Source organism: Podarcis bocagei (genome assembly GCF_964188305.1).
Source record: "Podarcis bocagei genome assembly, chromosome: 5".
In the NCBI taxonomy this organism is placed as follows: Eukaryota; Metazoa; Chordata; class Lepidosauria; order Squamata; family Lacertidae; genus Podarcis; species Podarcis bocagei.
Window position 1 is genome coordinate 61,787,685 of NC_138129.1, and position 25,480 is coordinate 61,813,164.

General features: G+C 41.5%; 3 long non-coding RNA genes across 5 annotated transcripts; 1 reads left to right on the top strand and 2 right to left on the bottom strand.

Moving 5' to 3' along the window:
* Window positions 1–458: 458 nt before the first annotated feature.
* On the bottom strand, window positions 459–6,842 carry LOC308588495. 2 transcript variants are annotated; one of them, XR_014008804.1, is made up of 3 exons: window positions 6,580–6,758; window positions 5,613–5,792; window positions 459–591 (listed from the first exon to the last, which is right to left on the bottom strand). It is a non-coding gene; the product is annotated as an uncharacterized lncRNA (long non-coding RNA). The 2 variants fall into 2 exon arrangements; XR_014008805.1 differs by lacking the exon at window positions 459–591 and having other exon boundaries at window positions 5,565–5,792; window positions 6,580–6,842.
* A 5-nt stretch (window positions 6,843–6,847) lies between these two features.
* On the bottom strand, window positions 6,848–9,048 carry LOC308588496. Its single transcript, XR_014008806.1, has 2 exons — window positions 8,600–9,048; window positions 6,848–7,360 (listed from the first exon to the last, which is right to left on the bottom strand). It is a non-coding gene; the product is annotated as an uncharacterized lncRNA (long non-coding RNA).
* Window positions 7,294–24,893, top strand: LOC308588497. 2 transcript variants are annotated; one of them, XR_014008807.1, is made up of 3 exons: window positions 7,294–7,398; window positions 23,032–23,106; window positions 24,789–24,893. It is a non-coding gene; the product is annotated as an uncharacterized lncRNA (long non-coding RNA). The 2 variants fall into 2 exon arrangements; XR_014008808.1 differs by having other exon boundaries at window positions 24,783–24,877.
* Window positions 24,894–25,480: the final 587 nt, after the last annotated feature.

The window sequence follows — 25,480 nt, forward strand, 5'->3', positions numbered from 1 at the left end:
ACCTGTGGGCCTTGAAAGAGTGGGGCAAAAGGTGAGGATAAGCCCTGAGCACTCGTGAAGCTGAATTAGAGCACTGGTCTATTAGAGCATCTAGGTCACCATTGTCTACCACCAGGGATGGGGAAACCTGTGATCCTCCAGTTGTTGTTGGACTACAGCTCTCATCGCCCTCCACCTGCAAGGCCAGTTGCTAGGGATCATGCAAGTTGCAGTCCAACAACATCTTGGAGGCCACATGTTTCCCATCCCTGGCCTACACTGACTGGCAGTGGCTCCTGGAGGCATCACTCTGGAGGCTTTCTCAACTCTGCCCAGCAATCATTGGGTTCTAAACCAACAGCTTGACATGACTTGCTCTGTGGAGAGATGGAGGCAAGGAGTGTTACCATTGCATACAAGGAGGGGAAGGGACATTAGGGTTCCGGCAGGCTGCAATGGGAGCCCAAGTGCAATGAAGTGGGCAAAGTTTCAAAGTGGACAAGATCTCAGATATTTGCAGTGACTTGAGAGCCAAAGGTTCAGGGTGGGCTGCAGACCAAGGTTCTTCAAAGGTTCTTCAAATTTTCTGCACTGTCAGATGCCCTCAGATTTCTAGAGGATAAGAATGCCTCTTGTCAACAACCAGGAGAAATGTGATGGCGGGATCATAAAATGCTGCCTCATACTGAGTCAGATCATTGGTCCATCTAGCTGCATATTGTGTATACTGACTGGCTGCAGCTCGAAGGACTTCAGACAGGAGACGTTTCCAGTTCTTTTGAAATGCTGAGGATGGAACTTGAGTCCTTCTGTATGCAGCTCAGATGCTCTACCACTGAACTACAGCCCTCCCCCTATACATTCAGAGAATAAGCAGATCTGTCTGGGTAGTTAGTATGCAAGGTAGTTCTACAAAATGAATGTAGCTATGAAGGATGTGTTCCCTTGCAATGAGGGAGAAGTTTGGATGTTTGTCAGGACAGCCTTTTAGATAGGAGGTTAACTTTCACAGAATGTTCAGATTCCACTGAGGGCAAGGAAACCTAGAAATGCCCTTAAATCATGTCTTGAATTAAGATGCTTTCTTGACCCAGAGGCTGGTTTTTAGTGTTTGTAACATGGCATCTGCTTAGTATGAAACATGCAACACCTGTTTAATGAGACGAGTATGGAGTTGCATTGCCTCATGAATTCTAACTGTTTTCAACTTGCAATTATGCAAGGGAAATTTCCATAGCAACTTAGTTTCTTGACCTCCTGGACTGAATTCATAGGAGTGTGATCAACACTAGCTTTGTCAGAAAATAGATTGGGAGACCATCTGTTGAAGCAACTGACTACCCCATCTGGCCAGCGGCTGCCTTACTACCCTTTTCATTCCCTCGGGCTAGAGACCTGGAAAAGGAGGGATGTATACATTTGGCTCCTTTGAACCACCTGATGACAGCAAAAACTAGAGTGGACATTTATTGGCTCTGGAGGATGAAGTGAGCATGTTCTCCCTCAGGCTTGCATTAATGAGATAAGGCAGGGAGTGAAATTAGAAAATATAATCATGCATTGCCTCATAGTTTGCAATTACAGCTACAAGATTCGGCAACATAACATATTCAAATGATAAATAGGGTGTAAAGATGCTGTGTGTACACAGAACCATATATTCCTTAGTGGGTCAGTTATCAGGACTGGGGTGATGGTCATTAACTTGCTTCTGTTATTATGATAAAGAAGCTGTCCAGCAATGCTATATCTTGTTATGAGGTGCACAAGCCAGAACTCCTTGGATTTCCAAAAGCTTTTATACTGTTTACTGTAACCATCAATCCTCTCTATTCTCAGAATTAGATGGCTTTGTTGGATATATCCAAGTTATAAGCTCAACCACATCCATACAATAGCCCCTTTACAGGCAACCACTTCAAAAGATGAAGAAGGATTGTCAGATCGACATCCCCTGATATAAGGGCCACTGCAAAGTATAACCCTGGAGCTTCAGCCTCTGCTTGATGTAGTGCTGAGGAGTTGGTTTGTTCAATAATAAAGGCTATCCATTACTTCTATGGAGCCGTAATGTTTAGGAAAGGGGGGCATTCCTTTAAAACAAAGGGTTGTCTGGTAATAGGCAGTAGAAGTAATGTCCAGGCTTATACTGCAGAAAATAAAAAGGTATACGAAAGAAAAGAATGGCATTTAAATGCATCCAAGAGCTATTGTGTTTTTGCTTGTGTGTTGCTGTGCTCCCCACCCCATAGCCATCTGTCTTAACTTTCTGTATATTTTCATCTGTTCATCATTAAGCCTGAGACCTTAAAGTGTTTTCTGTAGTGAAAGGCAACACCCACACCACACCACCTTGTTTTCCAGTCGCTATCAGAAATAATTAAGGGAATTAATATCAAATCAGGGAAGCCATCTTATGTAGCTGAAGAAATAATCCAGCCCCTAAATTAGGTCTGGTGTGGATCAGCCTCCGGACTTGCTTCTTTCCATTCCCAAAGTTACCTGAATAAAACATGAGTGAGGGAAAGCTGGTAGGAGGTTCCACAGTGAAACCTTTGTTAGGTTCTAAATGTCGATATGATGCCATGTACCATATCTATTTTCTGTGGTTGGTTGACTGCTTTTGGGACTGAAGTGGTTTGCTCTGAAGTACCCAGCACATTGGTGGACTCAATAGAAGTTTGAACTGGCTGACTACAAAGTTTGCAAACAGCAATTGTCTAATTTTTTCTTTGGATTCAGAAATCTGCATTGTTCATATGTTAAAACCAAGTACTTATGCATTTAGTTCTTTGTGGGCAATTGCTGTGTTGCTTTACACAAGTATGGTTCAAGAAAATTTGTTCATTTTAACTATTTGCAGGTTGTTACTATTATTTATTTAACTTATTAGTCGCTTTGCATTAGCATCTCAAAGCAACTTATAAACTATAACGTGCAAAAAACAAAATAATTCAAAGCAAAGCACAATATGAGGCAATTAAACTACAAAATGTCCTCACCTAGCACTGAAAAAATATCCCTGGAGAGAGCCTTCCGTAGAGGAAATAGTTTAGAACTCAAACATACCAATAAAAACATGAGATGGAGATGAGTGCTGCAGAAAAGCATCTGATAGAATCATAGAATTGTAGCGCTGGAAGGGAGCCCAACCTACAATGCAGGATTCTCAACTAAGTATCCAAGACAGACAGCCATCCAACCTGTGAACAGCACTGTTGAACAGCTCTTATTGTCAGAAAGTTCTTCCTGATGTTTAGTTTTATTATGTTTTTATATTCTGCCAGAAGCTGCCCACAGCGGCTGGGGAAACCCATCCAGATAGGCAGAGTATAAATAAAACAACAACAACAATAATTATGAATATCCTTTCTTATAACATAATTCCCTTGGTTTGGGTCCTACCCTGTGGAGCAGGAGAAAACAAGCTTGCTCCATCTGCCATGTGGCAGCTTTTTAGATATTTGGAGGTGGCTATCATATCTCCTCTCTGTCTCCTCTTTTCCTGGCTACACTTAGCCAACATCCTTAACCGTTCCTCATCAAACTTGTTTTCCAAATCATGTTGGTTGCCTTTCTCTGCACACATTCTAGCTTGTCAATATCATTCTTAAATAGTAGTGCCCAGAGCTAGACATAGTACTCCAGGTGTGGTCTGACCAAGGCAGAATAGAGTGAGACTATTACTTCCCTTGATCAGGACGCTATACTTCTGTTGATGCAACCTAGCATTAGGGGTTTTTCCCCTGCTGCATCACAATGGTAAGCTTGTGGTCTATGAAGACCCTTAGATCTTTTTCTGGCAAGCCCAACTTAAATTTGGGCAGCTGGTTCTTCCTGCCTAAGTATAGAACCTTACATATGTAACAACTACAGTTTAAGATCATTTAATGAGAGGAAGCCAACTGAAATGCTCAGCACTCTGTTAAGGCACTCAGAAGTGGAGGAGCAGCAGCAGTGTTCTCATGACAACATTCTCAAAATGAGCAGATTGCTGCTCCCATGCACTCCAGTCTGACTTCCAGATTGCAGTGTTCCCAGCCTCAACAGGGTGCAAAGAAGGCCCTTTTCTCAGATGGCTCCCCCAGTGCATACCAACAAGGCACTGAAATTGCCAAAGCTATCGAGATTTCTTTATGGTAGCCAGTTATTGTACAGAAAGTTTGCTAAGATGCATTTCCACTAGAACAGCAAAGAAAATGTTTTCGGCTCAGAATTGCTTTGCACATTTCTGTTCCTGACAAGTATTAATAGAACCGCATGTGAATGTCTGTTTTGTTTTAGAATTAAGTGTGCCAGAAAGCCAGTATTAGCTTCCCAGCAAGTCTCCACCCCCTCATCTGTATAATAAAGTTTATTATAAATTAAAATTTAACAAAGCTGATAAAATATATGTAAATTTATATAAAGCTATATCGTAATTCAACGATCCTAGATCTAAAATGAGTCAATAAAATAGTACAGTAAGTGAGGTGAGGTGTAAATATGCAAAAATACCACAGAAAACTCTTAGACATGAAAATATCCATACCTCACTTTCATAAAATAAATAAATGGTAAGCTTAAAAAAAAAATCTCACTTTTCATCTACCGCCCCTCTATCACAGGTGTGGAAACTGTAGTTTGAAACAGATACTGTAGTTTGGAAAAGATACTAAGAGTTTTCTATTAGGAATTCTGAAGACCATATATAAGTGAGATACCTTTAAGCCAGTTAAAGCTTAGAGCTAAAAACAAAGAAGTGTAGTGGCCATGGATGGGTGGGTGACACAGGGATAGGCTGTTGTCCTCCATGACCAATGTTGTTCAGACAGACTAAAAAGAAAGCAGTAGGTCTGCTGAATTTATTGCAGACAGGAGTGGCTGCCTGGTATCACCTGACTGCCAGGTCCAGAACATACTCTCCTGAACTGTCTGCTGCAGTTCTTTCCTCTGAGCAGCAGTCACATTGGTACAGGAAATAAGAAATCAGTCTCTAATGCCACCATGCTTGGCAATACTAGCACTACTCATTTGGCAGTCTACTGCACCTTGGCAGTACTATGGCTGCTGCTTATATTGTTAATTTTCTATGCATCAATAAATGCCAAGACGTCCAGGATACGACAACTGCAGTGCTGCAGTTGCTTTGTCCTAGATGTCTTGGCATAATTTCATTTATGGTAGTGTAGGAAATGAACAATATAAGCAGCAGACATAGCCAAATACATGTGCACAGCATGGTCAGTGCTTTTAATTTGAAATAATCAGCTGCCCGTTATAACCACACACAAGATGCTACTTAATGCTATACTATGTACTATTTAAAAAACAGCAGCTCAACATGACCTAGAGTCCCCTGGAACTCTTAAGTGGTTACCACCCCATCACAAACAAAGCCATACTGTCTGCCATTGCTTTTATTACTGCATAAACCCATTAGTTCCAAATATGTGGCTCCAGTAATGACAGTATACCGCCATGGATGCTGCAATACAATTGGGTTAAAATATTCATTACAATAAGTATTAAGCAACCTAAATTTAGTGCATCAAATAAGATTGGCAATTAGGGCTAATTTGAATGAAATACTTAATATACTGTGATTAATGTGTTCTCTGCATTTTTATTCAGTTAAAGTTAATGGAAATTACTTATGCTGATAAATAATTCCATCGAAGTGCTCTTAAATGTGGAGCATAACAGGTGTCGTCCATGTTCTTGCCACTGCTGTTGTCCTGGGGATGTGCTGTTAATTTGCCATTAGTAATTTATGCTGCATCTTCTTATCTTTGTATTATTCATTTTCTGCTTAAACATCAGGCAAGCAGTCCCTGCAGGGAAGAGATTAAAGACAGATACAAGTGAGGAAATATTTTTTTCTTGCCCCACCTTGCAGAACTCAACAAGAGAGCATGAAAGGGCACTTAACGCTGATTGACAGCAGCAAAGAGGGACTTCAGCCACTTCCTAAACATACTGTGCATTCATTAGCAGAGCCTAATTCAGAGCTGCTTCTCTGAATGGTTTTACCTCATATGATACAGACTTGTGCGCTTAAGTTCCTAGGTGGTCACAAAAGTCAGCAATTTTGAGCCACTCCAAAAGTTGCCATTTTTTTGTGCCAGTGGACACATTTAAACAACTGCGCTGGCTGCCAGTCACAAAATGGCAGCCATGTGGGTGGGCCACATGCCATAATACAACATAGCTGATGTGGGGTGTGCCACGGCACAAAATGGCTGCCACAAGCAAAAGAGCCCCCAAAAAGAGACAAGGTTCCAAAATAGTCCAGACATGCCCCCCTCCCCCACCATCAGCTACCTCAAGGGCGGGGAGAGGTAACTACACCACCACACGCATCCACAGCTGAGAGGGTGGGGGTCCAATGCTTGTATCCAACAATATGAGAAAATGTTTAAGGGGTGTGTTTAGGGTAAAGGTAGCTGAGCCAGTGCAAACAGGAACTGGGCAGGAAAAGATAAGAGTCTCTCTCATGCATTGTGGATTTTTGAGGGAATATTTACCTATCATGGTCAATGTATTTGTGGAGGGTGGGGTGATTTTTTTAAAAAAAAAATATCAATCCTCCTGTCAGACTGGGAATATCCCCTCCCTCACCCAGTTTAGGATATTCCACCATTCTTCAGCAGAGTTTCTTTTCTTTCAGCCAAGTAAGCCCATGTCAAACAAAGCCTTAATAATACAAATTGTAACACAGTATCATACTGTCTGAGAGAAACAAAACAACATCATGAGGCAAGAATGACAGTTGGCCTCTCTAACTGAACACCCGAAGGGAGGGGCTGATTCCAGAGCACAACACAAAAGCCCCGCCCACCAGATGCCAGACGTTTTACTATTCAAATAAGGCCCCAGTGTTTTTCTTACAATGCAGGAGGTACTACTGGCAGAGGTGGATTTAGGGCAGCACAACTGTTTCTGCTGCACTCGGTGCCATGCTTAGGGGGCTGCATGGTATCACAACTATGCCATCGTGAATTGAGCAGAGTAGAGGGTGGGGGGTGCCAAACTTTGGGCTTACATAGGATGCTGCTGAAATTTGAAAGACCAAAATCTGCCCCTGCTACTGGGCACACTGGCACCCACAGAAGCTATCGCCATGACCCCTGAATTACAATGAGAGTAACCAATTATCTATGTAAAACAGTTTCATATGTTTGCAGAGAAATTGAGTGATCATGATTAAATTTGAGGAAGAAATGGCTAAATATCTTTAGACCATCAGGGAAAAAAATGGTTTAGACATATAATGTAAGATTCTTGTCTTACCAAAGATTCTTCTGGTTTTGCATATTTCAGACGTACTCAGGATGAGCCCTTCTAGCCACATATATTTGGCTGATTTCTTGCTTCCAAAATGAAATATGAACAGGGAACTCTGAGATAAGCACACAGACACAAAGTCAAGACAGCCAAGTGAATGCAATTTTTTTAATGACTGCTTAAGGTAAAAGCAGAACTTCTAAGTTTAAAAATAGTTAACACATCACAGTTGCCATAAATATGATGCTGGATGGGAAGGGAGAAGCCATTAGCCTGATAGTGTCCTTCAAGGCTAGGCAGCAGATGGTTGGAAGAATCCTCTGGATTATCAAGTCTAGCTTTAGGGCTTCCTTTTCTCCTGAGATTCATTTAAGCCTTTTAAAAATATATTCACAGGATGTTTGACAGTCAGTGACAGAATATGCTTTAATGTGGACAAATATCTATGTTAAGGGACTGGTCTTCTTGTTACATAAACAGCTGGGCAGATATTACACACACACACACACACACACACACACACACACACACACACACACACACACTGAGAACAATATTAACACCATGACACTAATGTAAATCCCGCAAATATGAAAAGAGGTTGTCTACCAAATTATTTTTGACTTATCAGTTTGTAGTCTGAAGGAAGCCCTTTTTATAACCTTTGCGATGAGACAGTGATGCAACACCCAATAGTCTTTGCTTTCCGCAGGGCAAAGACCAATTAACCATTACCAAGTATGAGGTAGCCATTTTGCGAGCAACCAAGCTAAAAAAAAAAGCGAAGTGATTTTTATAAAGTCAATATGCAAGAATTCTCAAGGAAAATGTACAAGAACAATCCAAACATTTTTTAAAAATGCATTTTGCTTCTGAGAAGCAGGAAGTAAATTAACTACCATTGCCTGGTAGACAGTTAGGAGTCAATTTTTCTCCCAAAGTCAGCAGTTTCCAATGTATTAGCCATGCAAAGGTTTTCAGTGGAGCTAAGCATGCTGGGACCGCAGGGAACCTTTTAAAAATATAATCTGACTCCACATGAGCATTTTGAAGAATAACCAGAAAACATGCCTTAGACGCTGACAGACCAAATGAACAGAGCAGCGCACACTCAAGGTGCACAGTAGGGAAAATGTTTCTCACGCACTCCTACGTATATCGCATAAAACAAATCCCATAATTTTGGGAAATGCCTCACAAAAATGAGTAAAATAAAAATGATTTACAAATACAACTAAATTATGTCAATCTTAAATTTGTTAATTGATTTGCCTGGCCCCCTGGGTAGAAGGTGAATATATCCAAGTTGTTTATTTATTGAAAGTTTGTTAAAACAAGCCAGCAAAAAGTCTACCTGCTACAGATCTTTACACTCCAAGTATGTACTTGCAAGTTAGTGCACTATAGTGAAACTTGCAGAACTACGGCTGCATCTGCACTATAAATTTAAGCGGACCCGGCCCACCCATGAGGCAAGCTGAAGCAGCTGCCTCGGGCACTGAAAGCCTCTGAGGCGATGCCCCCATGGGCGCCACCTCTGCCATTGGTGGAGGAGTGGCACTGGCACAAGCACTGACTTCAAGTGAAATCTCACCAAAATCTCACAAGGTCTCATGGAGTGTGTGAGAGATCTCAAGAGAAATCAGTACCGATGACTGTGTCACTTCTCTGCTGGTAGCACAGGCAGCGGGGCAGGCAGCAAGGTGCAGGGTGGCAGTGGCAGGGCAGTACTTCCCGTTTTGCCTCAAGTAGCAAAATGGGATGAGCTGGCCCTACATTTAAAGCAGTATCATATCACTTTAAACAGACATAGGCTCACCCCAAGGAATCTGGCAACTGTGGTTTGTCAAGGGTGCTGAGAGTTTTTAAGAGACCTCCTATTCCCCTCAAAATGGCTTAACTATCAATCCCTTTTCTTCCGATGGAACTCTGTGAGCTCTATGAGGGGAATAGCAGTATCCTAACAACAGCATCCTTAACTGCCGTATTTTTTGCACCATAACACTCACTTTTTTCCTCCTAGAAAGTAAGTGGAAATGACTGTGCGTGTTATGGAGGGAATGCCTACGGGTGGCATACCTACGGATTTTCCTCCTCTAAAAACTATGTGCGTGTTATGCTCGGGTGCGTGTTATAGAGCGAAAAATACGGTAATTATAGTTCATGAGGTTCTTTCGGAGAAGCCACAACTGTTACATTACCTACCTATCTGTTTCCAGGCCCAATCTAAGGTGCTGATGTTATTAACCTTTAAAGCCATAAACCATAATTTAACATTACAAGGATGAGCTACCGTAAGTCACAGGCTTCACTATTTCTCCCCTCCTCCTCTGGCACTACATGTTCACTTATGTTTTAGATTAATCACAGCTTGTTGTAAAGTTTGCACCTTGATAAACTTAACTATAGTTTTTTTAAACCAACTAACTGCAAACCATGGATTATGAAGCTGACTTGCTTCAAGAAAACATAGGCAAAACTAACCACAGTTTAGGGTTTAGATATAACACTGAACTGAGGCTAATGTAAGGCAGAAGCAGATGCTTCCAATGCCTTGTGAAGGAAGGAGCATGGAAGCCCAAGGCTTGCTGCAGGTAAACCACAAAATGCTAAGCCATGGTTTAGCATTATGTTCAAATGTGTATATTTTTACAAACAACAGAAATGCTTTATTGAGAGAGATGGACAGTGCCCTGTCATTTTGGCCCAGAATTCCATTAAATAATATTCCATTTTATGCCACTGTGTGTGGAGGGGGTGGGGAGAAGACATATGGAAGGAATCTGGAAAATCCAGGTGTAAGCCCCCCCCCCACACACACACACACATTGTTGATGGGTCATGTCATTTCACAGACAATAGCAATAATAGTGATGATGTTCTAGCTTCCTATTTGGGACCTTTTGTATTTTCCCAGCATGTTCTACCAGGGGCATGAGCCTGCTGGGTGACCTTCCTCAGAAGAAATTGACAAGGACAGATCCCACAATTATTAACCTTTCCACTTGTTTTCATAGTTTATTGTGACAAGACAATGCAATAAGCTTGAAGGTAATCAAAAAGCAATTTTGTAGTAGTGAGCTCAAAATGACAAACCTTCCCTTTTCTAAATAAATCACCATTATTCTCACATGGCTCATGCTTGACAAGTTTGTTTCCTTAGTAACAGAGTACTTAAACAGGGGCTAGGTACATCTGCATTATCTCTTTAACCGTAGATGTGGAAAAGGAGGCAATTGGTCAATCTCTCTCCCTCCCTCCCTCTCTCTCTTTCTCTTTTCTTGGAACTGTAACGAATGAATCTGTCAGCCTTGCAAGACAATGGGATGGTTTTTAGCAAGACAAGTACAACAGTCCCCAGATAGCCACTTGAGTGTTGAACAGTATTCATGTACTCCAAGGGCTTCTGCAAGAACACTGGCTAAACGGAGTTTAATACTCTCCAGTGTTTGCTCAATAGCTTGGCTGATGCTAAGGTCAGCTGCCTTATAAATTATGGAACAGATTAAGGCAGTTGGGGCTTACAGGAGGAAACTATGAGGCTATGCAGTAGGCAAAATGAAACACGGGGCAAGTCTTGTTCAGATTCAGTGGGGAAAGGTAGGTATGTGTCCGCGGTGCTGATTTTGAACCTTCAACTACATCACTGAAAGCGTGGATTTACTTTCACTGTCACAGCACAGAGCATCGCCTCTTGTCGATACTACATGATCATTTTGGATGGTACTTGAAACATGGTGCTTGACCATATCAATAGCTCATATGCTATAGCATACCCTCAAAGTGGTCAAACAACATTATAAAACAAAAGCTTTTGCAGATGGTATTGTCTTAACCATGGAACAACCTTTAGAAGGTATACTAGAATTATTAAAGGAGATAAATGAATTTGGAAAATTGTCAGGTTTTAAAATAAATAAAGAGAAAACCAAAATGTTAGTTAAAAACATAGATAACCAAGTTAAAATTAAATTTATTGGACTTTACTGTCTGGAAAATAGAGAAAAGGGTGATTTAGGAGTGTGGGTATCAACAAATAATCATAACATCTATAAATATAACTATGTGAAAATGTGAGGGGAATAAAGATATTGATATATAATAATAATAAATAATAATAATTTATTATTTATATCCCACCCATCTAGCTGGAGTCCGCACTCTTCCATGGGGAGTTTTTTTGTGGGGATGCCTAGCCCTTGCACTCACCCCCAAAGCCCTGGCAGCCTGGACCATGTCATCTTTTAATCAGACAACTTGGAGCGTGCCTCCATTCCCTTCGCAGCAGACCAGAACTGCCAGAAGGCCCTTGGCACGGGACCTCAGTGTCTGGGCAGAATGATGGGGGTGGAGACGCTCCTTCAGGTATACTGGACCAAGGCCATTTACGGCTTTAAAGGTCAGCACCAACACTTTGAATTGTGCTTGGAAACGTACTGGGAGCCAGTATAGGTCTTTCAAGATCGGTGTTATGTGGTCTCAACAGCTGCTCCCAGTCACCAGTCTAGCTGCCGCATTCTGAATTAGTTGTGGTTTCCAGGTCACCTTCAAAGGTAGCCCCACATAGAGCGCATTGCAGTAGTCCAAGCAAGAGATAACCAGAGCATGAACCTCTCTGGCGAGACAGTCTGCAGGCAGGTAGGGTCTCAGCCTGCATATGAGATGGAGCTGATAAACAGCTGCCCTGGACACAGAATTGACCTGTGCCTCCATGGACAGCTGTGAGTCTCGAATGACTCCCAGGCTGCACACCTGATACTTCAGGGGCACAGTTACCCCGTTCAGGACCAGGGAGTCCTCCACACCTGCCAATATCCTGTCCCCCCAAACAGTACTTCTGTCTTGTCAGGATGGGGCAGAATGCAATTATCATTAATGGGGAGAATCTCAGTGATAAAAGTGAATATTCTCCAAAAAATGCTATTTTTAGTCCAAACAATCCCAATCCTTAATGATACACAATGCCTAAAAGATTGGAGAAAAGACCTGTCTAAGTTTATCTGGAGGGGAAAGAAACCTAAGATAAAACATAGGATTCTTATTGATATAAAAGACAGAGGAGGTTTTGCACTCCCAGATTTGGAATTGTATTGTATTTTGAAGCTGCCTGCCTGTGTTGGATAAATGACTGGATATTGCTAGAAAACACACAGTTGCTTGATTTGGAGGGTCATGATGCCAAACAAGGCTGGCATGCCTGTATTTGGTATGGCAAAGTGGGAATACGTAAAAGCTTCGCCAACCATGTTATTAGAAAAAACTTAATTAGGGTGTGGGAAAATACAACATTTTATTAGAAAACAAAACACCATGGTGGTTATCCTCAACAGAAGCTGAGACAAGGAAAAATAGTAATATGAGTGATAACTGGGGTACCTATAATGATTTGTTAGACTTTTTAGAAGGAGAACCAGAAATGGGGGGGGGGAATGAAGAGATTAAAGAACATGGCTAAACTGTCATCAAATCAATTCAAAATTTAAGGTAGATAAGAAATTGGGATTTGCAGAAAAACCATCATAATTCAAAAAAGAAATATTAAGATGTGGAGTTAAAATTTATCTAAAATGTATAGGATTGGGAAACTAAAGAAGAACTCATGAAATCTATGATCAAATGGGCACAAGATGTGGGTCATAATATTGATCTGAACCTGTTGGAACATTCGTGGAAAATAATTTTAAAATTCACTGCTAGTTATGCGTTAAAAGAGAACCATTTAAAAATGATCCACAGGTGGTACTTGATGCCAAGTAAACCAGCTAAAATGTTTAGAACTAAAAGTGACCCAAGCTGGAAATGTAAAGAAACAATTGGTACATTTTATCACTCATGGTGGTCTTGTAGAATAATAAAAGAATTCTGGGAGATGGTCTATAACTAACTTAAGAAATGTTTAAAAGAACATATCCTAAAAACCAAGAAGCTTTCCTCTGGGAATAACAACAATTCGGGTCCGGTCGGACCACCATGTCCCACCCCCACCTCAGCGTGATGTGGGATGGAATCACTGTAAAAACAATATGTGGTATCAAACAGTATAGCCCTTGACTTTTCAGAAAGGAATGGTGAGTTCTGTAAAGTGTAAAGTGCAAACCAACAAAATAAATGCTGGACATGGATTAGCAGACTAAAATGCATAGGGCACAGTTTGCCTTTGTTGTAACTTTGTGGGTTATATTTAAAAAGACAAGTTATGGTATGTTTGCTTAAGAAAATATCATGCTTCTTTCATACCTAGGGATTCTCTCAGTTACTCCATTTCAGGCATGTCCTGTCTTCTCCCAATGACTAGATATTGTGCCTAGATATGAGTCAGTGCTTGCTGAATGGTCAGTTCCGAACAAGTGCTTCCCCTGTCTCCCTGCAGTCTCCAGTGTCCCCTGAAAAACCTGCTCTAGAGGATTGGGGTAACCTCCAGCAGAACATGGAAGGCAGCACTGCTGCCTGTAGGAGGAGAGGAGGATCAGATCAAATCTCCTCTCCTCTCCTGCCGGTGGGAGTCCAGCTAAACTTTTACAATGTTATGATGCTATTGCAAATAACTGGATGAAAAGATTAACAAAATGCTGCTTGCAGAACAAAAGATAGAGGTTTCTGGCAGGAAAAGTGCTGACTCAGTAAACCATGCATGTCTGCCAGAGTCTGACTCAACCTGGTATTATTGTTTTTATGGGCTAAATTCCTGTTGGAGACCCGCAGAGGGTCTAAGCCAGAACTCATTGACCTGGGGAGCAATTTCTACACTTCCAACAACCCTGGACAGTTATTTGCAAGCCTGGATGAAAGTGTAAAGTGCTTGGTTCCAAACATCCCTTGAGATGTCTGCAAAACTAGTTTAGCAAAGCACGCTCTGATTTTTCAACAGTAGCTAAGGAGGGGTTGCAGAGATGAGAAGCAGCTATGCAGCTAAGCTCTACTCAGACAAGATCTATTGAAATTAATAATGCTAAATTAGTTATGCTTATTAACTCCAATGGGTCTACTCTGAGCATTGGATACAACCCATAGTCAGACCTTGGCTTAGGGTAATGTGACAGTAAAAAGGACCATTGAGGATCCAAGTTACTATACAGCATACATAGTTTGACTTACCATATCATGTGAACCAGCCCACTTACAGCACAGTGGCAACTGTGGTGTCGCCCCCATTCCCCTGCCACTGTGGATCATACCCCCTACATCTTAGGTGTGCCTTACACAGCCTGAAAGAAGGCAGGCATATTATACTGTCTCTTTGACCCAGTGGGAAGCTCCCCTCCTCTTGGAGGTCGGGAGCAGGATATCTATAGTCAGAGGAAATAAAAATTTAAAAAATCCTTCCAGTAGCACCTAAAAGACCAACTAAGTTTGTTATTGGTATGAGCTTTCGTGTTCATGCACACTTCTTCAGATACAGTGGTACCTCGGGTTAAGTACTTAATTCGTTCTGGAGGTCCGTACTTAACCTGAAACTGGTCTTAACCTGAAGCACCACTTTAGCTAATGGGGCCTCCTGCTGCTGCCACACCACCAGAGCACAATTTCTGTTCTCATCCTGAAGCAAAGTTCTTAACCTGAAGCACTATTTCTGGGTTAGCAGAGTCTGAAACCTGAAGCGTATGTAACCCGAGGTACCACTGTACACGGAAACAGAAGTCACCAGACCCTTATATATAGTGAGAGGGTGGGGAGGGTTATTACTCAGAAGGGTGGTGGGAATGGGTGAATGGCTGATAGGTGTGGTAAACCTGTTGACGACTGTTAACGACTGCAATTGGTCTTACAGGAAAAATATCCCTACTTGGGGATTTTAACTTTTTCTAATGCTCTACAAAATACATTTGAGTGTTGTGGGACAGTTGGTCATCACCATTGACTGAATGCTGAGTATAAAGAGGTCAAATCAGCTTGAGGAATCTGAGTCTGAATTAGAAATAAAGCTTATACACATGTCCTAATCACATGCCCTCTTCGTTTATCCTCTATCAATGCCATCTGATTAACTTGCATTGTTCATATTCATCCATGGCCATAATATGACCCTAGTTAGTGTTCACATCTGACTGTTTTATTATTTTGATCCATAATTTCTTTTTCACATCATGCAATAATACTCTCCAGGCAGCTCATTTGAAAGTGATTACTGTACTCTGTGGGCTATAAAACCCACCTGGCCTTATTACACAACCAAAGGTATGCTGGGTTAGCAATTGCCCATAAATGCAATGCCTATTGTGTCTAAACGCTTAATTATATTTTCCGTTTTAATTCTGCAGCTCAGGTAGCATGGGCAAACCATTCTCCCCAGGAACATACTTTGGATTTTCTCTCTCCCCCTCCCACCTTTTTTATGGCAAGTGCTTCTTTCTAGTTTGTCAGCCTACTTGTTCATTGGCTTGTCTGAAGATAGGAAAATGCTAGATGCTACATGATCCAGAGTAGAACTGGTTAGCATGGTCTTGTATTGGTGGGAGGAATTTTTGTCAATGTGCTAGTTCTGTTTATACCCAGTGCTTTTTTTCTGTGGGGACGCATACCCCTAAACATTTTGTGAATCTAAGTTTGACCTCATTGAGGGGCAGTATTTCAATATGAGTAGGAAAGTGAGAGTACCCCTAAACATTTTTTTAAAAGCACTGTTTATACAGCTAATTGCTAGTATTGAATTTTAGTGTATCTTTACTCCATAGCACATGAAAATTAGCAATGCAGGCAAGATGGCAGCCCTGGAACACATCTGGAAGTAAAGTTGCAAACTCTTATTTCCAAAGACCCTCTTTTATTTTCCCCTTCCACATCATGAAGCCCCTCCCTTTCACATACACTCCTGTGAAATTCAAAATCCTATTTAAGATCAATTTTTTCCATGGGTTCAGAAGCATATTGGGTTCCAATGATTTCTCATAGTCCTTAACTCCACCAGTCTCAAGGACACTGGGTATTGGGGTTCGTAACATCTGATTTAGAAGGAGAGAGCTTACTGTTTTCAGGCATAGAAACCTCAAGCCTGCTTTTGGTTTTATTTTTTATTTTTAAAAAATTTTTTATTGCGTTTCTTTCCATAGGTGAACAAAATTGTTTGAACAGCAACACACAAGAAACATTTTCTATATATATATAAAGAAAAACAGAGAGAAAAGAAAAAGTCATTGTAGAATTTTTTCGACATCTTTTTGGACCTCCTCACATCCTCTCGGCATTGCATTCATCATTCCAACCAGTTCAGCAATTTATTATCTTATTTCCCAACTTATTGTACCTTTGTATTTATTATGTTACCAATTTCAAAAATTTGTGATTTAATTTTAACACTCTTAATAAACATAATATTTTGTTTCTAGTTTGTCTCATTTTTTTCCATCAATACTTACTTTATCATTTACTTAAAATAAATTGCAGAAGCATAACGTTTCTTAATCGTGCACAATCTTAACACTCAAACAACTTATAATGTTTTTGCAAATAGTCCTTAAATTTTTTCCAGTCCTCCTCCATTGTTTCTTCGCTCAGATCTCGAATTCTGCCGGTCATTTCTGCCAACTCCATGTAGTCCATCAGCTGCGTCTGCCAGTCCTCCAGTGTGGGTAAATCTGGTGTCTTCCAGAACTTTGCGATAAGAATCCTAGCTGCTGTGGTTGCATACATAAACAAGGTTCTGTCCTTCTTTGGCACCTTCCGGTCCACCATGCCCAGAAGAAAGGCCTCTGGTTTCTTAGAAAAGGTATATCTGAATACCTTTTTCAGCTCATTATGTATCATTTCCCAAAAGGCCTTTACTTTCGGACAGGTCCACCAGAGGTGAAAGAATGTCCCTTCTGCCTCCTTACATTTCCAACACTTATTATCAGAAAGATGATATATTTTAGCCAACTTGACTGGGGTCATGTACCACCGGTATACCATTTTCATAATGTTCTCTTTCAAGGCACTACATGCCGTGAATTTCATACCGGTGTTCCATAACCTTTCCCAGTCCTCAGACATAATGTTGTGTCCTACATCCTGTGCCCATTTTATCATAGCAGATTTAACTGTCTCATCCTGTGTGTTCCATTTAAGCAGCAAGTCATACATCCTCGAAAGTACCTTAGTCTTTGGTTCTAGTAACTCCGTCTCCAGTTTCGATTTCTCCAACTGGAAACCCACTTTTTTGTCCATTTTAAATACCTCTTGAATTTGAGCATAATGTAACCAATCTCGCACTTTACCTTTTAATTTGTCCTGGCTTTGGAGCTTCCAATTATCTCCAACTCTTTCAATCAGTTCCCAATATTTTGGCCAGTAGGCCTCCATATTGGGCTTTTTTTTAGAAATCTTGGCTTCCACAGGTGATAACCACCTCGGGGTCTTACTTTCTAATAAGTCCTTGTACTTCATCCAGACGGCAAAGCCTGCTTTTGGCGTCCAGATCTAAATCCAACTGTCCAACCATAGACTGTTCTATAGGGAGCTGGGACTTTTTAATATTCTCTTAGAAGCTACCCAGAGTAGCTGGGGTACAAGTAAGAAATGATTATTCTATTACATTCTCTATTTTATAGAGATATCATATTGTAATGCTATGCTCACCCATTTTATTTCCTCTCTCAGACTAGATTCTTTCATGTCTTAAGGTATGAATGTATTAAGTTAAAGGTGCCCATGATTCCTACCTATGCTCACATGCTGTTCTGCATTAATTACTGGAATAATTAGTCAATATAAGCTTTAAGTCTCATAATAAACTTTTGGAGCAAGTCCGTATGCTGAATTGTTCTTGTATAAGATAAGGGGCACAGTGAGAACAGTATCTCCAAGGGAAATATCTCACCGCTCAGGGTAGTGTGTTCAAGGTATACATTGATAATTGATTGTGACCCATTGGTTACAATGTCCCCGTGATTTAACTGGAATTCAGCTTGGCATTCTCTGGAGTGCAATAATAGAGTTGGTTTATCAAACAACCGGCCAGAATGAAAGCACTATCCTCCTACCTGGCCCTTTCCAAGGTACTGCTAGTGGACAGAGGGGAGAATGAAGGGTTAACAAATCTATACTTTGTTTGCTTTGGTCCATTTGTGTCCATTTGTCATCCCAGTGTCAGCTTATACTCGGGTGTCTGTTTTCGAGCAAATGTAATTACAAAAGGAAAATAGGCTTGCCCATGTGAAGAATGACACAACAAAGAAACGAATTAAGTTCCAGTAATTGTACTACATGATGATTTCAATGTGTTCATTCAGAGGCTAAATACCATAACCATAAAGATTTTTTTCCCTCTTCCCATGGCCATCAAGGATGATTTCTTCTTTAATACCACTGTTGTCTCTCTACCAAACAGTTCCTTGGCACATGGACATTGCTTATTTATCTATACATCACTTTGCACCTCGTCAACACACCATCAATATTCATCAGACTGATCCCAGGCTGCTCTGCTTCTCTTTGTTTGCAGATCTTCCTTGGGACAGAGATCCTATAATCTATATCTCCTCCGGTAGCTTTCCCACCATTGCCTGCATAATTGAAAAGTCAATAACATACAATTTAGAAACCCATTTCGCTTAATCTACTAGAGGTTTGTGCTGGCAGATTGTGAATGTCACACTAATGGTGAGAAAAGGATTTTGCATAATTGTGAGCTCCAAAGCAAACAACATATTCCAAGCTTCCAAGACATCATATGTGGCTTTTTATGGTGTTTAAAACATCTCTAGCATAACCCACTGTTGCTAATTTCTTTCAAGACTCCTTATACAACTGAGCATCACCTTAACTGTTAGTCGTAACTAAGCCGCACCGGGCGCAACATCTGGGGGTTAGGGTTAGGGGGCGCAAATCCACGGGTTAGGGGGCGCAAATTACTTGCCTTGCCCCGGGTGCTGACAACCCACGCTACGCCACTGAACTAAGCTATAGCTTTTCTGCTACATAGGAGAGTGGTACTATGATGAATGATACTAACATACCCTTGGTGTTAAGAAAAGAGTACCTCTTTATACTCAGCCCCAAAAGACTTAAATTTCCTCTGGTGATACATTGCCTCACCAGATCCATTCAGATGAATCTTAAGACTTTCTTGTTTGGACAGGCCTTTGCAACATTAATTTCCCTTCTAATCTGGTCAGAATTTATTGTGTCTTTTATGGAAGCCTTTGTTGATTTTGATTTTATATGCTGTATTCAGCCTTGTTATTTATTTATTTTATGACACTGTGGCTTCTAAAACAATTTAAAAATAATAATAAAATGGAAGAATTGTTATTTCCATCTTTACCATTTTGTGAAAGCAAAAATTCAATACCTTGCAAGCGTTTTCACAGCCAACCATTTTCACTGTTCGTGCCTCTTCCACACCAAAGATGGGTCTGTTGCACACAACATCTGGAGGACCTTCCTTAAGACAGTTCATGGCCTGACCCTGCTATAGTCAATGAAATGTCCTCCAGTGATTTTCTCCACTTCTCCAACTGCTAAAGCTACAAAGATTATCTTGTGTGAATGGAGTGGACTCTGCCGTTCATTTGTAACAGGGCTCCTGCAATCCTGGTGGATCACATCCTATGAATGTAATCTATTATGACTGTGTCAGTTCCAGAGTTGTCCCACAGAAATAGCATGCCCTTTCCCTTTATGTTCCTTCTTCTCCTTAACAAGAGAAAATAACTTCATTCCCCTCCCCACCCCCACCCCAGTGGAGTGCTTCTTTTCATATGCATTATTTAATGTGTATTTGGCCAGTTCATAATGCCCTGGTCATATCTCAGGTCAGCACTAAGAGAAGCATTAATGTTCACGCAGTAGCTGCTTCTCTATCCCCAAAAGCTCTGGGTACTTACATTTTATAGCCCAATTAATTATTTTAGTTTAGAACAACTCCAATATTGTCCACGATGCTCCCCCAGAAGAAAAAGACAAATAAAACTCCCAATTACCCAGGATAGTATAGCACCTCTGACTATATATCATTATGAAGCCTTTAATACAAATTCTAGATTTTCATTAGCTAAAAGCCTATTTGTCCTTAATGAGCTGTTAAAGACCAAGGGCAACATTCTCTCTTGACTTGCACCAGCATCCTCTCATTATCCAAGGGCCTGCAAGATTAGAGGAGAGCAAGAAATGAGAGCAGCCCCAGCCCTCAAAGTTAGCACTTGTGAAGCAGTAGGATTTCCAGGTCCAGACCTTATGGCCCTGCGCTCCTGGAAAACATAAATGCTCTTGAGGGATGCGCACCTGAGCAGCATGGAAAATGCTGAACATGGCATTACAGTATAGCATCATTGTTAGTACATGTATCGGCTTACACACCTTGTGGGGATTAGTACCAGTGACATCATAGTACTGCCGCTCATCATTAAGTTAAACCATTTTCTTGTGAACACAAGGGACTGTCTTATACTTGGTCAGGCAGGTCATTTATCCGTCATGATCCCAGTTTCATTTAACCATTTCTACTTTTCTTTAACCATTCTGCATCAATTAATGCAGAAATAAATTGCATTGAAAATCATCAAAGGGGATAGAAAAAAATCAGTAGGGCATGCTTTATTGTAAATTAACTTTTACAGTTGCCAAGGGTTGTTTGAAAGTGCCCTTTCTATTATTCTACTGCTGGATAGCTCAGTTGGTTAGAGCAGTGTTTCCCAACCTTTTTTGGGCAAAGGCACACTTGTTTGATGAAAAAAATCTTGAGGCACACCACCATTACAGCCCCGTGACGTCAGCGTGCAGCGTCACGCCGGGAGGGACGCACGAAAGTGTAAGTTTCAATTTTTTTCCCTCCCCCTTGCCGGGGAACCTCCAAGCTTTGGGGGTGGGGGGGAGGAGGCAGCAAAGCGAGGCAGGAAGGAGAGCGCGGCTTGGCTGGGTGAGCTTTGGCAGGGAATAAGAGCCGCGAGGCGGGCGCTGCGGACGGAGGCGCTGCCCGCCGAGCTCGCAGGCAGCCAGGCAGGCAGACGGCGAGAGCCCCGCGCTGGGCGGCCTCTCCTCGCCGCCCCGCCTCTCGCCGCCCGACTCACCCGCCTCCCTCCAGGCAACATCTCACGGCACACCAGGCAACATCTCGCGGCACACTAGTGTGCCGCGGAACAATGGTTGAGAAACACTGGGTTAGAGTGTGGTGTTGGTAGCACCAAGGTCGCAGGTTCGATCCTCGTACGGGACAGCTGCATATCCCTGCATTGCAGGGGGTTGGACTAGATGATCCTCAGGATCCCTTCCATCTCTATGATTCTACAGTGATACCTTGGGTTACATACGCTTCAGGTTACAGACTCTGCTAACCCAGAAATAGTGCTTCAGGTTAAGAAATTTGCTTCAGCATAAGAACAGAAATCGGGCTCTGGTGGCGCGGCAGCAGCAGGAGGCCCCATTAGCTAAAGTGGTGCTTCAGGTTAAGAACAGTTTCAGGTTAAGAACGGACCTCCGGAACAAATTAAGTACTTAACCCGAGTTACCACTGTATATCTCTAGCGGTCTGCACTCTGCAGCCTTTCCAGGTGCTCAGATCTCTCTCTCCCTCTCTCTCTCTCTCTCTCTCTCTCTCTCTCTCTCTCTGTGTGTGTGTGTGTGTGTGTGTGTTAGTTTTAAATAAACAAACAGAGAAGCATTTTATTGAATGGTAAAATGAAGTATTACCCATAAAAGCAAAACCAATGACTGCACTGATCTTGGGTGCTGAGTAGCTACCCTCCTTGGCTTTCCACACTTCATTTAAAACCATCCTGAGGTAACTCGTTCCATGGGTTCCCTGCCCCCCACAACTCAGAAGTACAGCCAGCTAAGGAGGCTGTCAAACATCAAGGAAATGTTAAATGGGAAGAAGAACACACACATACCATACTGAGTCACACAATGGGTTCATCTAGCTCGGTTTTATCTACACTGATCCAGGTGGCGCTGTGGTCTAAACCACTGAGCCTATTGGGCTTGCCGTTGACAATTCAAATCCCTGCAATGGGGTGAGCTCCCATTGCTCTGTCCCAGCTCCTGGCAACCTAGCAGTTCGAAAGCACGCCAGTGCAAGTAGATAAATAGGTGAAGGTGAACGGCATTGCCATGCGCTCTGGTTTCCGTCACGGTGTTCCGTTGCTTCAGAAGTGGTTTAGTCATGCTGGCCACTTGACACAGAAAGCTGTCTGTGGACAAACGCCGGCTCCCTCAGCCTGATAGCAAGATGAGCACTGCCTTTGGCTGGACTTAACCATCCAGGGGTCCTTTACCTTTTTACCTTTGCACTGACTGGCAGCACTTGTGTAGTTTTCAGACAGGGGACATTCCCAGCCCTACCTCGAGATGGCAGGGATTATACCTGGGACCTGCTGCACACAAGTAAGATGCTTTAACATCAAGCTGTTTTAACATGAGCAGCTGCTAAGGTGATGCCTGCCAGGTGTGGAATTTGTCTTCCATTGGTCCCAGCCAGCATAAGAAAGAACTGTGGGATTTGTAGTCTACAGCATGTGGAGTGTACCAGATGTGCTACCTCTGGTTTGTAGATATATATTTTCCTGGTTTATCATTCCAAAAGCAATGCAGTAATATTAATCATACAGGAAACCCTTTGTAGAAGAAAGATGCAGATGGGAAATTAAGAAAGAGTGCCTGTGCCCTATCTTTATTCACGTCTCCCACATCACTTACAACAGCCAATCTAGGTGGCATCTGCTTTCCCTATTATCATTCCTGTTTGCCATCCTGACATGAAAAATAACAGAGAACGATACAAGTACATGCAAGGTCAGACACACAAGTTATATTTTAGAAAATGTACCAGTAACCTTCTCTGCACAGTAATTAGCTTTTTGTAACCTTTAATATTAGACAAAAATGCACATGGCTGAAAGGAAGGCTAATCAAAGGCGCAGGATTGAAAGCAAAGAGAATGAAGGCAGGCAGGTGAGTTTGTCTTACCACTCTTCAATCCTGACTCACACAGCAACAATTAATAATGATAATAAAACGTACCCACGTAGGGCTTGTCAAATAATTCCACCAGGGACTTAAGCTATCAAATCTTGTTAAAAGCAGCATTAAACACTCACCTTTTCCAACACTGACTTAGCCATGGAAGCCACGCAGTATGTATGGAACATGCAAGGCAATACAAATAAACCAAGATACTTGCAAGCAGCCAAATATGAATAAATGGAGAGAGGAACAAGTTTAGCAGTGGATTAGAAAGCAGTTCAAGGGATATCTATCAATATATCTAGGATCAAAAGGTTTCACTTTAAGAAAAGAGTTAAGGCGCTTAAAAATTCACTCATGCTCCAAAAAGCACGTAAATTGATTTTGAAAAACTAAGCAAAAAGGCATGTGCTGGCTGAACACATGAAACACATTTACTTCTCACTAGGTATTAGGGAGCAATTCCACTCAGTTTGCATTTTAAGGCGAACCTATGTAATTCATGCTTTCTGAAACAATGCATAAACTAAAATACAGCCATTCTTCAAGATTCACACTTCTTTAAATCTTGCACTGCAGTTTATCAGGCAAATAATATGTAGAAAAATCCACATACTAAAGTTTGCAAAAATGCATATATTAATGAAAACAACATACAAAAAAATAGCACCCTTGTGCTATTGCGGATCATGTGGCAACCAACATGTGGTTTCAGCACAACAGAAGACTTGTCACCCTTGGAAAATGAGAGAAGGCATAAAGATGGACCCATGTGTACAGTGTTACCATAATAGCACTAATTTATTGTTATTATTTATTAAAATTGATATATAAACCTATACCCGCAGGTGTCAGGCCGGTTATAGCTGCCCAGAAGGTATTAACTATTGGGTATGCCTTCCAGAGGAGACAGCAGGTTCCTAGAGCCCCACAAAAAACCCCAATGCTTTTAATTCAAATAGTGCAGACTGCTTTAAGAACACAATGCTCCTAGGTTTACAGAGATGTGATTTGAAAGCCATGGAACTAGCCCAGCATTTGGGGGGGGGGGGTGCACCAGTCTCACATCCATATTTTGATATAGCTCACTTTGAAAAAATGCAGACAGGATGGCAGGGAACTATAATTTCTTTGTGAAAGCTCCTAAATCTTCATGGCTTGCTGTTAGAGGGCTGACATTTACTGTTTTGGAAGTGCTTGCTGTTTCCATGGCATTATAGATGCTGTAGGGCACTGCAAGAGCTATGTATCCCACATACATATACAAGGGAGCTGGAGGCAATCCTTTGTTGAAATCTGGGCATTTTCTGGGACCCAGCAGAGTAAAACTCAGGCTTTCTCTGTCGACTGCATCCCAAGGTCTGTTTTACCTTGTTTATTTCTCCTTTGATTCCCCTTGCCACACTGGACAATTTTAATCAATGCCAAACATTGCACAGAAGGCTGCTAAGTGAATATTGTCTCCCTGCTCCCCCTCCACAACCAGCATGCATTGACTACAAGCAGTTTGGTGTGCCTTAGTAATCTACCGTGAACCCATAAATAAGTCTTTTAAGTATTCTATAACCAAATAATCCAAATCGACTGTACCAGGCTTTGCTATCAATGTACACAAAAGGAAGGTTTACCTACTTCAGTTTGTTATAACACATTCTGTTCCCAAGATTCAGGTTTTGAATTTATTGTTGTTATTCTTGCTGTCCGAGAAATGGAGTATCAGAGAACATACAAACTGGTGGCAAGATCAAAAAGCACAAAACAAGAGCCACAAGAATGAGGGAGCTGAGTCTGACAAGCCTGGATTTACAGAAACCATCCCAGTTTCTGATTTGAACCTGGAATGTCCCACTTTTCCTTAGGACATCCCTATTTTCATCAGAGAAATGATGGAAGGTGTGGAGTTATGCAACCCTTGGGCCAAAAAGATAAGCAACTATACAGCCTTTAGAAGACAGCTGGAGGCTGCCCTATATGGGGAAGTTTGTTTAATGTTTCATTATGTTTTTATATATGTTGGAAGCCATCCAGAGGGCTGGAACAACCCATTCAGATGGGTGGGGTATATTATTATTATTATTATTATTATTATTATTATTATTATTATTATTATATAGGACATCCCTATTTTCATCAGAGAAATGTTGGAGGGCATGTTTTCAATAGGATCCCATGACACTCCATCACTGTGTTCCTCATGCCCATCACTATAGCAATGAAACTTGTAACCAGAAGACAGCTCCATGTTGTTCCTCCAAGTACAAAAATACAGCACGTTACTCTGGGGGAAAGCAATCTTTTTGAAAATGAAGTGCAACCTGGGTGGACTCAGAACAAAAACTGTGCATTTAATGCATTAGAAACT